Source organism: Malania oleifera, chromosome 10 (genome assembly GCF_029873635.1).
Source record: "Malania oleifera isolate guangnan ecotype guangnan chromosome 10, ASM2987363v1, whole genome shotgun sequence".
NCBI lineage: Eukaryota > Viridiplantae > Streptophyta > Magnoliopsida > Santalales > Ximeniaceae > Malania > Malania oleifera.
In genome coordinates this window covers 84,481,517-84,490,140 of record NC_080426.1, presented here as the reverse complement: position 1 = coordinate 84,490,140, position 8,624 = coordinate 84,481,517, and the positions used below count along the sequence as shown (strand labels likewise).

Here is an 8,624-nt window from a genome sequence, read left to right as displayed (position 1 = left end):
AAGAGTAGCAATGTGTAAAATATATGCCCGATCTTCAATCTATGTGTAATTTTGGAACATCAAAAAGCCATTCCAATCAAGTTGCCAAGGATAAATTTTTTTATTTGTAAAAATGATGGAGCAACTAGACTCCATATCATGGGGTTGCTAATTCAGAAATATATAATTTGAAAACAAGAAAATTTGAAAATTTATATAAAAAAGGTATTTGATTATAGAGTTTCCAATATCACACCATCTTTAGGAGTTCAAAGTTTGGACCGTCGATTTAGATATGCGTAGAGTATGTAAAAATACAACATAAAAGACTTTCATTCAAATTACACAAATTTAGATTTGAAAATTAAAATCCATGCTCTCAAATTATTAGGGAACTCAAGCTTCCATTGAAAATTTGAACATTTTTAATTTTATAATGTATTATTGCAACTCTTTTACTAGTACAAAAATATATAAAAATATAAGTATTCTCTAATTAGGCCAGGGACGAAAATTCCCCTCTTTTATGGAGATTCAAGCCCATTATAGTGAAAGCTTATCCTACAAACTAGTGTAATAGATCACTTCTTGAATTGTATCCGTTAGGATATAAGACTCCTATTGAACCAGGCGACACCCCCCAATTTTATACAAATACAAGAGTTCAATATTCTACAAAATAAACACTTGTTTTCTTTTTGGTGGCCAAACTTGATGAGAATTGCATCAGTGAAGAAGTGCATTAGAGTGAGAAAGGTGTGAAAGGTACAGCAAGGTGAAAGAGAACCTGCAGCTTTCATTATTATTATATATATATTATTAACATTTGCCTTTCCGACATTGCGTTTTCCATTCCCATGACACCATTATAGTTTCTTTGAATGCATCTTTTTCCCGTGGAACAACAGAAAGTAGCAGAGATAAAGAAAAAAAGAAAGGGCAACTGTGGTGGTGGGAAAGGAGTTGGATGAGTGCGGCCGTAACAAATGACGACGCCCGCAAATTAGGTCGGCGCCGGCCTCCCCGGGCGGTGATTGAGATGTTGGAAGCCCGGGGGGGGAGGCGGGACCATGCAGCTCAGATGCAGGGGAGCAAGTCTGATTCACGTTGTCCTTTCCTTTCGCACATGTCTGGAACCAAGGTTAGTCTGCGCTTTTGGAAGTCCTTGATCTTCCGACATTACACCTGTTAGAACATCTTTGGGTGGAGTGATCCTGATGACCAGGTGCATGCGTCTTCCGTTAGGACTTCCTGTATACGCAGAAAAATGGAAAATATGGAGTCGGTCGCATTGTATAAAAGGTTGTATCTTTTTAGACTTTCCCATTTAATTTTTTTGTATGGCCTTTAGAAATTGATACTTGGTAAAAATATGTGCAGGAAGCTTTATTTCTTTCATGATCATCGTCGAAGTTGAACTCATGATCCAATTTCAAAATCTGGCTTATCCCATTTTAGAGAGAGAGAGAGAGAGAGACCAAGTTTTTGTTTTAAGGTTCGATCATTAGTGTTTAAAATTTGAGATTTTGATATAATTTATTAGAGACGGTAGCGACTCATATAACGGCTCCGTCCCAAATTTATTAATAAATTCTCACTTGTGGTGGAGGAATACCGGGGTTACAAGTAAAGTGTCTTGGAGAATACAAATAAGCAATAAAATCCTCCCAAAAACAAATCACAAACAAAAACCACAAATATAAAAACCAAAACTAAACAAAACCTAACCAAACGGCCCAAACTAAAGAAGCCTAAATTAAAACAACCGAGCAAACTATACAAGACTAACCGAAAGAAAGGACGAAAGACAGAACATTATTAAAACAATAATAACTATTGTAAAAATAATAACATTAATGATAATCAAACAACAATAATATATAATAATACTAAAATTACTATTACTCTATTGAGTACATTTTAGAGAGTGCATTTGTTTGAGCTTTATTGTGTACATTTCTACTTGTATTTTTCAGAAGCATTTTCATATACAAAAATGGTTTTATTGTAATGGTTGGATTCAGCTCGTTAATTGAATTAGGAAGTCTCAGCCTCGTAAATGAGACCGGTTCGATTCAGTTCGAAAATTGAACTGGGGAGTCTGAACTCTGTAAGTGAGACTAGTTTGGCTCAGCCTAGTAATTGAGTTGGGGTTTTCCTCCACCCGTTTGTGAGCAGGTTTAATGGAATCTTTAGGAGTATGCCCAAGGCGAGGATGTAGGCTGGTTTGGCCGAACCTCGATAACAAATCCGGTGTTGCTTTCTCTATCTTATTTAAATTCATGCACTTTAATTTTATCATGTGTATGAATATTTATTTAATGTCATAATGTGCCTATAGGGATCCCAAAATTGTGCATGCGACGCTCACACAAACCCTGTATCCATATACCCTAGTTCAATCAACTCAACCCCAGAATATTTATCATTTTAATACTCCTAAGCTCATACTCTTCCAATAACTAATTAGACGTGATAACATATTTCTTACCCCAGTTTTTGAGTGGTGCCTAGAAAGCCTAATCAGCAAAACCGCTTCAGTTAAACTGCAGAGAAACATCACCGAGATCTCAAAATGTTGTTTATCCTTCAATGTGGGCTTAAACCGGGCAAAAAATCGAAGAGAGAAGGAGGGATGGCTGCAGCCTTAGAGAGAGAGAGAGAGAGAGAGGGAGAGGATTTAATTTTTATCCCAAAAAATGACTTGAATGCTTTATATAGGCCATGGACCCGGAGCAAAACCGTCGATGGTTTGGTTTTTAACCAAACTTGTTTTCACTATTTTACCCTTACCTAGATGTGGTAACTCAAAACCGTTGATGGTTTTCTGAGCTCCTCCAAAACCGTCGAATGTTTGGCCTATGCCAAACCAAATTTCCTCTTTTAAATTTTTTTCTTATTGTTTCTATTTTCCAGATCTCTACAATTCACCCTGCTAATGTCACCTAATTTAGTGGAAGTTAACAATATTTGTTGTTTTTCAAATCTTGATAATTTATCAATGAGAGATTTAAAGTGTCTAAACATTCCTAATTCCAAGCACACTATACCTTATGAACTTTTCCATTAAATGTTAAATAAGCATCAAGTACGCTCTATTGGATTAGTCACATTTTTCATACCAAGCCTTATTGTTAGTAGAATTTATTAGTTTTATAGGTTCATATACTCTTAATGTTGAGTTAACATTCATAACAACAAGATGAACGCTGAGCGACTCAGCTTAGTCCTCATAATTGGTTCTAGATAATGTTTTGATGGAAGACAAGCACATAGGCAAAGTAGTTGAGGAAATAATAAATGAACCTATGTTATTATGCATATAAAATAAAATCATTATATACACATACTTTTCTCACTATCTAATCAATCATGTTGTACAAACAAAATCCCCAAATCACCGAAGTCCCTCATAAGGATCCTAGAGTACAATGATGAACCAATTTCCTTATAGCAAATCAATTTTTTGGGGGTACAAAATCAAAATTTGCAGGTCATTGTGGTCTCACCTAAGTATCCTAAACTACAATGATGAACAAAATCATCTAATGAAAGGGTGTGATCATCAATCATGGGATTTCTAGTGTCAACTGCAATCTAGAAACAATTTTACATAACTAGAAACTATATCATATTACTAAACTAGTTACATCACAATGAACATCTTTGATTAGACTCATAATAGGTCAGGACACATCAGAGGCCATCGAGGGAGTGGTGCCAGGGTGCGCTGAGGAAACATGTAAGTCAAGCAGATTATTTCATCATTTTATTCAAAACATCAATTGTATTCTTATTTCTTGATTTTCGTCATTTTTATGACTGAAAACGGGCAAAGATGCTTGAGTAGAGGGATGCACCCATTCTAGAGGGCAGGTAGCCGATGACGGATGACGAGATCTACACTCAGGTGCTTGGGGAACAAACGGGTGGTTGGTTGAATGGTCTTGGGGGTGGATACATAGCCCCAACATCATCATTTTCTTTCAGTGTGGCGTATCATGCTGAGATTGACTGAGAGCGTCGAGCCGCCCAGGCTCAAGCAGAGGAGATGGTTATCTGAATGCAGATGATGGAAGCGAAGAACCAGTAATTGAAAGAAAATATGTCGAATTGGGAAGTGGAGATGGAAGTCATGAAGAACTGGAAAGTACAAATCGAATAAATGATGCACCAATCTCGTCCATATGATGCGGGTGGCTCCTCTCATTAGAAGGTATGTAAAAGGTAGTTTGTCTTTGGGGCATAATATGATTGTTTTATTTTGACTACATTGCACTACACTGCACTGCACAAACATCCATTATCCATTTTTGCTCATTACTTTAGTTTAATAAATGATTTAACTTCTGGACTGCATGCTTGGGTTGATATACCACATGCTCTGCATGCTGGTAGTGGACATTAGAACTGCTGAAATTTTTTTCACTTTTTCCCAAAATAATCATAGCCATATACCATATGCTCAGATGGTTAATGCAAAAATACCAACGAGTGCCACATTCCAACTTTTCCAACCACAACTTAACGTGTAAATAGCCTCTAGAGATTTATTCACCCAAGGGAGGACACAATTCGTACTTGCTTAAATTCCACAATTCACAACTACAACAACATATGTTCCTTTCTTTATTAGAAAATCCCTCATTTATAATGGAGGAAAATTGTCGTTCTAGCAAAACAAGCAACTAATAGATAACCACTAAACAACCTAGAAAAAAAAATCAAAACCTTAAAACAAACCTAAATCCACCCCTATCCATCAAGGCGGGATTCTTAAGGGAGATTTGGATTTAGATTGTAATGTTGGTTACCTATTGCAACACCATCATCTGGTTTAATTTTTTAGTGACTTGTTTGGGTGACATACATTATTTATTTTATTGCAGTGGTTGGTTCTAACTAATGGTGTCCGACTGCATTGAATGAAAAATGTTTTTTTTTTTTTTTTTAATAGATTTACTTGTTTTCTGTTGGGATAAAAGTATTGAAACTAGTGGATTCCCTTGGAAGGACACTCGTTTAAATGCCATTTTAAGAAAACTTCAATTGCACTTAATGCAGTAGATAACCGATTTTTTTTTAACTGTATTGAATCTTGTATATATATTTGGAAATATTAATATTAATGAATGTACGGAATGACGCCCATTAGCAGGATTTGTATAACAGTTGCTTAGCATTGATTAGTCTTTGATTGATGTTACCATGGGAAATTATACAGTTGCTCAACAATGATTAGTCTTTGATTGATGTTGCTATGGGAAATAATGCTTTTACGGAAAATGCTTTGCACTTTGCACTTAGATTTTTTTTATTCTATACATTTCTTTTATTTGATTGAGAAAGGATTTATAAGTTTTCACAAGTTGTGGGAATCAATATGTGTTAAACTTATTTGTGGCATCTTTTTTTCACACTTGGATAGTAACAAACATCTTGTTGAATTCCTCTGATTGAATAATAATTGTTTGGGTATGTAGTTTTAGTGTTAAGCAGCATATATATATAGTATTGTGTTTGTTTAATTCTACGACCTGGACATCCTTACAAGATGAAAATACGTGCCCAAGACCTTACACTTGGACATACATCGAGACATTCACACAAGACAATAAATATGGTCACACACTAATGTACCTCACAAGTACTACAAGATAACACTAAGCATTCTCACTTACAAAACACTTCCATGTTGCCAACACACAGAACACACTTACAATTCTTTTTTGTGCATACAGCACACACAATTTCTATTGTTTGTGCACTCAAATTTTTTTCCTGTGCACAACGTATACAATTTCCTTGTGCTTATCTAACTTCATTTTAATATATGATTTAACTTCTGGACTGCATGCTTGGATTGATATATCTTGTGAACTGCATGCTGGTAGTGGACATTAGGACTACATGCTTGATTGGAACGCCACCTGCATGGCTGATGCAGTGATGTGTATTGTCTGCTGGTAGATACTTTTAGGTTGTTGCATGTCTTGATCTAAATGGCATCTGCATGATGCAAAAATATTGTGAATTGCATGCTTTTGTGACTTGCAGGTTTTGGAAATGTTCTATTTATAGACGGCATACTACCAAAAATTTGTTGACTTTTTCCCAAAATAATCATAGTCATATACCCTATGCTCATATGGTTATAGTGTGCTGAATGTTAAAACATTTTTGAAAGAATGAGTGAACTTCAAATGAACTTTGAACTTCATCTCTAAATTTACTTTTGCATATGCTAAGTGAAAATTATATCAATCATGAACTCATTTGCATTATTTGATTATTATAGTTGTTTTAAAGTCTTATGGAAGTCATGTAAACCATAAACATCACATTCTATTTTTTTTATAAAACTATATTCCGATATATATTGTTTATGGCATGCATGAACATGTTACATTATTTAATGCTTATTATATGAAGCTCTTGTGTACTCGTAAAATTCATTACTAGTTGGATTATTGTGAACTGTTTATTGTAAACACCTAGGTTTGGTGCATATCTCTATGGAAAATGTCATATTTACATGAGAAATGCTGTCAAAATTTTTCAAAAAGCGTATACTAATTTTTTTAACTTTCTTAATTTGTAGGGTTTGCAACCATCACAATGTCAGCACGATGTCATGCACTACGGATGCAGCTTTTGACTTTTTTTATTATCTTAACAGATGAAATTTTTGTATTTGAATTTGAATTTGTATAATGTATTTGTATTTAAATTTGAATTTGTATAATATATTTGTATTTTAATTTTAATTTGTATAATATATTTTTATTTTTATTTTTATTTTAATTAGAATTAGAATTAGAATTAGAATTTTGAATAATTTATGAATTTTTTAGCAATTAAGGTTTAATGTTATGTATACGAAAATGTAATTACAGATTTTTATAGGAATTAATAATTGGAAAAAAATTAATTTAAAATTATTAGTGACGATTTTAAAACTGTCACTACTTATTGTCCAATTTAAGTATTAGCGAAGGTTTCAAAACCGTCACTAATAGTAGGGTAGTGACGCTTTTAATATTCGTTGCTAAAGCCCAAGTATTAGTCATAGTTTCAAAACCGTCACTAATAATTGCCTTTTTAAAAAGTTATAGTGAAGGTTTTCAAATTGTGACTAATAATATAGTGTTAGTGACGGTTTTAAAACCGTTACTAAAGTCATAGTATTAGTGACGGTTCTCACATTTGTCACTAATACTATATTATTAGTGACGGTTTGAACACCGTGACTAATAGTTGCCTTTGAGCAATAGTGACGATTTTCAAACTGTCACTAATAATAGAGCATTAGTGATGAATTTAAAACCGTCACTAATAATATGGCTTTAATGACGATTTTTTATCAAGCCGGTGTAGAATTTATAGTGACGGGCTTAATTTTTTAGTGACGATTTTAATCTGTCACTAATACTCTATTAGTAGTGACGGTTTGAAAAATTCATCACTAATAAGTATTAGTAACGGTAGATATAGCGACTAATTGAAAACCCTCATTAATAACCTTATTTTTTGTAGTGCAAATCTAAAAAATTCTGGACCTAGAATCCCACCACCAGCTCGTAGATTCCGCGTCTCGAGCTTTTTTCAAATTTCCCAGCCTTCCTTACCTCATTCGGGATCAGAAATGGTGCGAAGCGTGATAGCTCCACAAATTTTGTTGCATACTCCCCAACAATCATATTCCCCTAGGTTAGGTTAGTGAATTCTTCAATATTTTCCTCTCTGACAGATAAGGGAAAATACGTATCAAAGAATAGCTCCTTGAACCTCTCCCACATTAAAGTTATCTTTACCAGCCTTTGTTCCTCTAGTAGCTTCACAGAAGGTCACCGACGTTTAGCATCTCCGGTCATCCTAAATGCATCATAATGGACCTTCTACTTGTCTGTGCAGTCGAGTACAGCCATGAGGTAGTAACCTAAAGAATTATGGTAATTAAATAATAAAAGAGGGAGAAAAATGGAAATTGTAACATGGGGTGACAGCAGGCCTTGTCGACGAATGCAAAGAGTTCGTTGACAACGTGGCATATTAGGCTCATCGACGAGGGTGTGCTTCGTCGACGATAAAATACCAAGAAGATATTTTCCCAGTTCTGAAATTCATCAATGAGGAACAAACGTTCGTTGACAAACTTCCTTCGTGACCTCGTCGACGAGGTGACGTGGCTCATCGACGAAGGCCAATGTATAAATAGCCCTAATCCAGATTTCAGCACAAATTATTCAGGAAAAATCATATTTTCTCTCTCCTCTTTGGTTTCTCTCCCATCTCTCTAGCTTTTTGGGTCTGTTCATCGCTGAATCGACGATCCGAAACCGCCACGACACTCCTGGGGAAGTTCTCTACAAGTCTGCTGGAGTGGATCGTTGGTGGGACTAAGTTGGAATTCATCCCAAATTCAGGGTAAGACTTTTATTCAGTATTTGGCATTCCCTACATTTGTAGAAAACGTAGTATGCATAGAAATACTGAATTTCTGTTCTGAGGGATATTGTTTTGAGAGTGTTGAACGAGGAACCCTGCGGGTGCAGGACTGATTATTTTAGGGGCTTTTCTGGAATCAGGTAAGGGGATAAACTAAGCTAGTTGTTTTCATGAAAATGTATGTATAATTTTATAGC

General features: G+C 34.9%; 1 long non-coding RNA gene across 1 annotated transcript; it reads left to right on the top strand.

Annotated features, from left to right (window-relative positions):
* Positions 1 to 821: 821 nt before the first annotated feature.
* Positions 822 to 6,777, top strand: LOC131166047 (uncharacterized). The gene is made up of 3 exons (XR_009139721.1): positions 822 to 3,721; positions 3,818 to 4,195; positions 6,581 to 6,777. It is a non-coding gene; the product is annotated as an uncharacterized LOC131166047 (long non-coding RNA).
* Positions 6,778 to 8,624: the final 1,847 nt, after the last annotated feature.